Here is a 6,741-nt window from a genome sequence, read left to right on the forward strand (position 1 = left end):
GGGAGCCCGTGGGGTGTCCCCACAGCCGCAGACACAGGTGACCCGGCTGGGTGGTGCCAGCAGAGAACAGTTGGTGTGACCCAGCCCGCTGCGCTGCCCTGGGAAAGCCGGGGACAAAGGGCCGGGCCGGGGCATGGGGAGGTTGGTTCCAGCTCACGGATCAACTCACAGCGACTGCGGAAACAGCCCCGAGCCGGGACGGGCCCGGCCGTGTGCTCCTGTCCCCCCGCCGCGGGGGTCCTGGCTCTGGACATCGTTGCACAGGATCGTTTGAGAACCGTTCCTGAAGGATGCGCAGCGCCCAGAGCAGCAGCGCCTGCCCGGCTGCTGCTCAGCCGAGGGTAAGGGCTGGAACTGACCCTGTAGCAGCAGCAGAGCTGCCACAGCTGCGGGCGAGCCGAGTTACTGCTGCAGACAAGACACGGGGCACAGGGAGAGGCAATGTATTTTATTAGGATAGAAGGCATCTTTAGGAAAAAAACACATTTTAGCAATGTCGGGCTATTATCTTTTATCAGTGTGTCTGCCATGTGCGCGGCTCTGGGAAAGCGCGTTCGGGGAGCTCGGGCTGCCCACGGGTCAAGAAAAAGCGCCCGCGCTGCGGGGTCCGGGGGCGCTGCGTGACCGCGCTCGGTGCTGCCGTCTGGTGGCCACAGCCCGGAACTGCAGCTGGGGAGCGGCGCCCGGTGCCCGTGCCGCGGGTAAGAGGGGGGCGCTGCCGCTGCGACCGAGGTCGTGCCCGTCAGAAAGGGGGGGGCAGCGGTCGGACGAGCCGCCGGGAAAAAAAGAGGCGCCCGGCTCTCCCGGGGCGGCCCCGCTGCGAGGGGAACGGGCGAGGCGGCAGCAGGAGGAGGCGGCGTCTCCTCAGTCCCGGGCACAGGGGAGAGAAACCTGCCGGCTGGAGCTCCTTACGGCTCTCTCTGTTCACAATGAATTTAAGGGTAGGTGACCACCCGCCCCCCTTGTCAGCGTAAAGCAAAGGAGCGCGGTTTGTTGTTTCCTTTCAAACGCGGCTGCTGGAAGCCGCGCGGGCAAAGGGCGGGGGGGGCCCGGCAGGGCGGAGAGCAGACGGGTGAGGGTGCAGAGCGGGCCAATCAGATGGCGCGGGAAGGCTGGGGGGGGGGGCGGATCGCTGATAGGCTGCCAAGGCACGTCAATTGCCATTCTGTCCGCCAATCAGATTGCCGGAGGGGCGGGTGTCGGAGGCTCCGTACTGCGCATGAGCAAACTGCGAGTACTGATGGGCCAAGAGAATGATGATTGACTTGTCTTCGGCAGCCAATCGTGTTGCGGAAAGGGGCGGGTGCTGCTCTCTCCCTACTGCGCCTGCCCTCACTGCGAGCTCTGATAGGCGGAGAAAATGGTGATTGACGTGCCTAGGCAGGCTATCATTTTGCCGGAGGGGCGGGCGTTGCGGGCCTCTGGGCGCCGGACGGAGCATCCAATAGGAGGACAGCGTGGTGGGGTGGAAAGCAGCCAATCAGCGCGGGTCCTGGCGAGCGGGTCCGTGGTGTCTCGGGGTGGGTACCGGGAATTAACGGGAACGGGGGTCGGGGCGGCTGTGGAGCGGTTGCTGCAACCGGTACCCGGGGACCTGGAGGCAGTCGGCTCAGGGTAGCCCTTCGTGAGGTCCCCGGAGGCGGCAGAAAGGAAGGAGGCGACAGAAAGGCAGAGGGGGCCTCCCGCCGCGGAGGTCTCCGGGGCGCGGCGGGTGTCGGTGCCCGCGGAGCCCGGCGGGACGGTGGGAGAGTGCGAGGGGAACGGAGCGGCGAAAGAGGCGGCAGGTGAGTGCGGCCGCGGCGAGGGTGACCGTGCCGTTGGAACGGGGGGAGTGGGATGGGCCGGCGCGGTGAGGAGGCGTTCGGTTCAGTTTCCCCCCTGCCCTTACGGCCGAGTTGGCGAAGCCGGTGGGAGGTGTGTGACCCCGAGGGCAGGTGCGCCGAAGGCTTACGGTCTGGAGCCGTGTGTCCCTCCGGGACAGCAGTCGCTCCGGGAGCGGCGCAGCCCCCGTTAGTCGGGGGAAGACGTTTCAAACCAGAGCTAAGGCGCGGTGGCAGGCTCGGTGGCGTGGCGGGTCGGGCGCCGCTTCGGCGGGAGCTCGGGGCGAGGCCCGGCGGGTTCTGTGTCCTGTACGCGCGGCTTTCGTTCCGCGGCTCTCTGTGTGCGTTTTTGTTTCGTTGCGTTTGTTTTCTGGAGTTTATTTTGCGGGGTTCCCGCGAAACGCGGCACGACCGCTCGCCCGGGGCTGCCGCGGCGCTCTCAGTGCTGCCGCCCTGTGGCGAAACTCGGGTACTGCAGCGCACGGCCGGGGGAAGAGGCGCCGTTTGACCCGAAGCGGTCAGAAGTGCCAGAAACCAACGCCAGAACCGGCAGGAGCTGCGGCTTCGCAGTTCTGTCAGCATTGATCTTAGGACTCTGATTTTGATGCTAGTCGTTTTTACTTACATTACGCTACAGTGTTCTGTTTGGTACTGCTAGTGGGTAACAAATAATTGTGCTGTACCACAACGCGAGAGGATAATATTTCATAGACTTATACTGCCAAAGAGTTTGCAAGTATATTGAAAAGGGGGGAATTCAAGAGAAGCTACCAAGTTAATGTATACTGCGATGAAGTTATAGAAGATGTACCCTTCATTAACCGGTTCACGTGGGGTAAATGCTTTCTGACCGCCTGCACGATGAGGGGATATTTTTCACCTTTTAGATCCTTCTGCATGACAAGAGGGAGACAGAAGATTTAATAACACATTGTTTAGAAGCTGAGAGCTTAGTTTATATTTAACTAATAGATGTGTTGTCAGTGAGAAACTAAACATTTATAACTAACTTCATCAATTATTTCTTAGGTTAGATATATTGTATGTTCAAAATTTAAAACAATTGTAATTAATATGTAGCAACTGTGTGATTATAAGCAATGCAAGAGCATCCAGTCGTGGGAGCACTTACAGAGGACGACCCCCAGAGCTCCCCAGTGCAGATGAAAGAAACATTGCCTGCTTAACGGTGTAATTGACTCTGCTGTCAAGCTTATTTCTCCGTTTCAGTACGAGCCCGTCCCGTGGCCTCACAGGGCTGTGTCCTGTGGCGGTGCTGTGGGGAAGGGGCGAGATGCTTTCCTGCACCGGTGGATGTGTTTGCTTTTATGCTGAGCGTGTCCTAAACGGTGTCAGTTTGTCTTAATGCTGTCTGGCGTTGCTGCAGTTGCTCTGGTTTTTTGAGGATGCCTTGTGTTTTGGGGTGGCCCGTTTCCCTCGAATCCTCCGTTAGCTCAGCTGCTCTCCTGTCCCTTCTTCTGACTAATTCCTCTGCTTTCTCCTGCTCTATTTTTTTCAGAGGCTGAACTCTAATTTGGAATTTCTGTGTTTCTGAGGGGGAGCTGTGAACGCCCGATGCTCAGCAGACCCCCCAGCCCAGGCGGGGAATGGAACCTGGGGAGCAGCGCCCAGGTGGGAGACGCGGCGCCGTCCTCCGTCCCCAGCGTGTGGCAGAGGAGCAGGAGGCGACAGCCGGCCGGGGGCAGATGCCGGGTGCGTCCCCAGCTCGCCAGAGCTCCCACCGAGCCTCCTCCCGCGGCCCCGCTCGCCCCGTGCAGCCGCTCCCAGCTGCGGCAGCTCCTGCGAGCCCGTCCCGTGTTCCTGGGCCGCTCCCAAGCCCCGTCGTGAAGGCGGCAAGCCGGCCCTCGGCACCTCTCCGGTGGCCCCTGCGGAAGGAGCAGGCTGGGGCAGGGGTGAGCTACGGTGCTAACGGCCGCTGCTTCTTCTCTCCCTCTCCCAGAGGCCGCGCTGAGGATGTGGCCGTTCGCTCCCAGCCCGGGGGATGCCGTTGGCTGCGCCCGCCTCGGGCTGGCGAGGCTCGTCTGGCAGCGTGGCGGGAGAAGGGACAGGGGAGCACGTCCCGTGCGTGGGCGGGGGCTGCTGCTGCTGGAGCCAGAGAGGTTGGGGAGAGGTAAAGAGGAAGAAATGCGGGGCCGTCGGCCCAACGTCCGCTTCCTGCGGCGGGCGAGAGAGCGAGCCCCTCTCTCCGGGTGGCGAAGGCTCCCTCTGCGCGGCGTGCGGCGGGCCGGGGGCCAACGTGCGCGGCAGGGTCCGTGCGCGTATCCTGGAGCGGGACGGCTGCCTGGCGAGCGAGCCAGCGAGGCTCCATGTCCCCGAAGCCTCGTCTCGTAGGAGCCCTGACACCCCACCGTGTTCTCCTAGGCTGAGGACGGCCGAGCGCCCCGAGTTACCGGAGAGGAAGGGAGGAGAGAAGGAGACGGGAGCGTCTGAGCTGTTAGAAGCCTCCTGGCAGCCACCGAAAGCGAGAGCCGCTGTGAGTCCCTGGCCCTCGGGGCCTCGTCCCCGGCTTGTGTGTCCTGGTGCCTCCCTGCCCCTCCGTCTCCTTTTTCCCCACGCTTTCTCTGGCCCGTTCTTTTCCCTGCCATTAGTTTCCTCTCTGTGTCTGTATGTGCTGCTCTGTCTCTTTCCTTCCTCCCTCCCTTCGCCGTCTCTCTCTCTGTGCCTTTGTCGTGCTCGGCGTTGCCGGCTTTCTTCATTCCGTACGGCACTGTTCCCGTCCTCGTTCACGTTCTGAGCCTTTGTGCCGCCCCGTTTTTTTTTCTCACTTTTTATTTTCTTTTTTCCTGTCCTCCGTCTCTCCGCAGGGCTCCTCATTCCTCTCTTTCTTCCTCCAAGCCCCTGTGTTCCCCGCGGTCTCTCGCTCTGCCATCGTTTTTGCCTGTTGCCCTCTCTCTTGCTTCCCGTTGATAGGAGGAACAAAAATCTTGTAGAAAGCCCTTGGCATAAGGCAGCAAGACCAGGCCTAACGGAACAGAAACCTAACAGAGAAACACTAGCTCTGTAGGGACTGGAGGTGGGGCAAAGCGGGATGTCCTTGGCTCGCAGGCTGGGAAAATGGGACGTTCCACTAAATGGAGAAGGAGCTACGTGAGTAGCAGCACAAAATGACAGCGGGCGTGCTCAAGACATGAGGTCGAGGAGCCGACACCGGGGCAGGGGGCACCGGGCTGCAGGGGCACCGGGGACCGCTGGAGACCCTTGATGGACACTGGCATACCAGAGATGGACTGCCAGCGAAGGGTGGGGTTATGGAAAGAACTTCTGTTTAATGCACTAACTAAGCGGTAGAAGCAAATGAATATACAATAGGTGTATGTAAAGAATACCAAGAAGCGTGAATCACACGTACGCTCAAATACAGGGTCCATCCTCTGAGCGTGCGGTGCGCTGTATTGAAATTGCCCGCCGTTTAACACTTTCAGAACAGCGTTAGAGAGCCTTTTTTGCCGACTTTTTGGTATCTCTCCGCGTCCCGTGGTTCCTCGCCGTGTCCCCGTGTCCCGCTCCCTGCCCGTGGTCGCGTTCCTCTCTGTCCCGTTGACCGTGCCGGGTTTTTTTCCTCCGTCTCCGCGCCGCTGCCGCCGCGCCGATTTGTTTCTTTCTGTGCCCTGTTCCTGGTGCTCTTCCGGCCTCTTTTCCTCTGTCCCCCCCGCTGCTTTGATCTCTGCCTTGTTTTTTCAGAGCCCTGTCCCTTTTCTCTCTTCTCGCTTTTGAAGAGAAGCTGCCAAGTTAACGTATACTGCGATGAAGTTATAGAAGGTGTACCCGTCATTAACCAGTTGACATGAGGTAAATGCTTTCTGACCGCCTGCACGATGAGGGGATATTTTTCACCTTTTAGATCCGTCTGCACGACAAGAGGGAGATGGAAGGTTAAGTAACACGTTGTTTAGAAGCTGAGAGCTTAGTTTATATTTGACTAATAATTAACAGATGTATTGTCAGCGAGAAACTAAACAATTATAACTAACATCGTCAAATGAAATAAAGAACGAGGCTTAGCAGTGCTGCTGACTCTGCCGTCCCGTTTCTTTCCCCGTTTCAGGCGGTGAGCCAGCCGGAGGACCCGCTCCGTCCGGCCGCAGGGCCCGTGGAGCCGAGGACTCTCTTGGCGCACCCCGGGGATGTCTCTGGAGAGACTCCTCGTCTCGGTCGGATCGCCGCGGGGACGGACGAGGACCTCTGGTGAGAAGTGTTTCTTCTCTGAAATTTGGGACCGGTCACGTGCTCGCGAACTGTCCGTAAGTCGTGGTACGGAATTTCGGCAGGATAGCGTGGACGGGGTTGCGAGCACCTTAGAGGTATACAGTAGTTGCTGTGGAGTTGTTTGTGCGGCCAGCTTTTGGTGTTGGTTGTTCCCGTGCTCCGTTGTGGTGCAAAGCTGGCTCTGTATGTAGCCGTGAAGTGTACCGTAGTTGGGTTTAATTCTTGGATGTGCCTTGGTTCTGACTATGCACTTGAACACCGAAAACTACAGCAGGAGCTGCTGTGGCTTTAACTTGCAAGGAGTGTGAGCGTTGTGGAGCCATCTGTGTTGCAGAGTGTCCTAATTGCGGTGCTGAGTGTTAGAGAGATTTGAGCTGGGTACCGGAATTGTTTTGTTTTGGAGACGGTGGGATAAACTTGGAGTACAACTTGTGAGGGCGGTGTGTCGTGGGTAGGTTTGAGTATTATCTGTGGAGTACTGCTGTAGGTGTTAATAGTTATTTGCTCGTATTTGTTACAAGATGAGCCGTGTCGTTCCGTGTGACGCGTAATGGGAGGATGGCGTAGTAGCGGTATTCTGAAAAAGAGCCCGTTCGGGTGTATTTTAGGTCACAGGAAAGAGATTGAGGAACCACCTGGTGATAATGTGAATAGAGCAACCTTGATGAAATCTTGTGAGCAGAGGCCATTGTAT

The 6,741-nt window shown here is 58.9% G+C and overlaps 1 long non-coding RNA gene across 2 annotated transcripts; it reads left to right on the top strand.

The window, feature by feature from the left end:
- Positions 1-1,517: 1,517 nt before the first annotated feature.
- Positions 1,518-5,630, top strand: LOC139828609 (uncharacterized). Of its 2 annotated transcripts, XR_011740416.1 has the most exons (4): positions 1,518-1,784; positions 3,340-3,533; positions 4,203-4,314; positions 5,558-5,630. It is a non-coding gene; the product is annotated as an uncharacterized lncRNA (long non-coding RNA). The 2 variants fall into 2 exon arrangements; XR_011740415.1 differs by lacking the exon at positions 5,558-5,630 and having other exon boundaries at positions 4,203-4,572.
- Positions 5,631-6,741: the final 1,111 nt, after the last annotated feature.

This window comes from Patagioenas fasciata, chromosome 9, assembly GCF_037038585.1.
Source record: "Patagioenas fasciata isolate bPatFas1 chromosome 9, bPatFas1.hap1, whole genome shotgun sequence".
NCBI lineage: Eukaryota > Metazoa > Chordata > Aves > Columbiformes > Columbidae > Patagioenas > Patagioenas fasciata.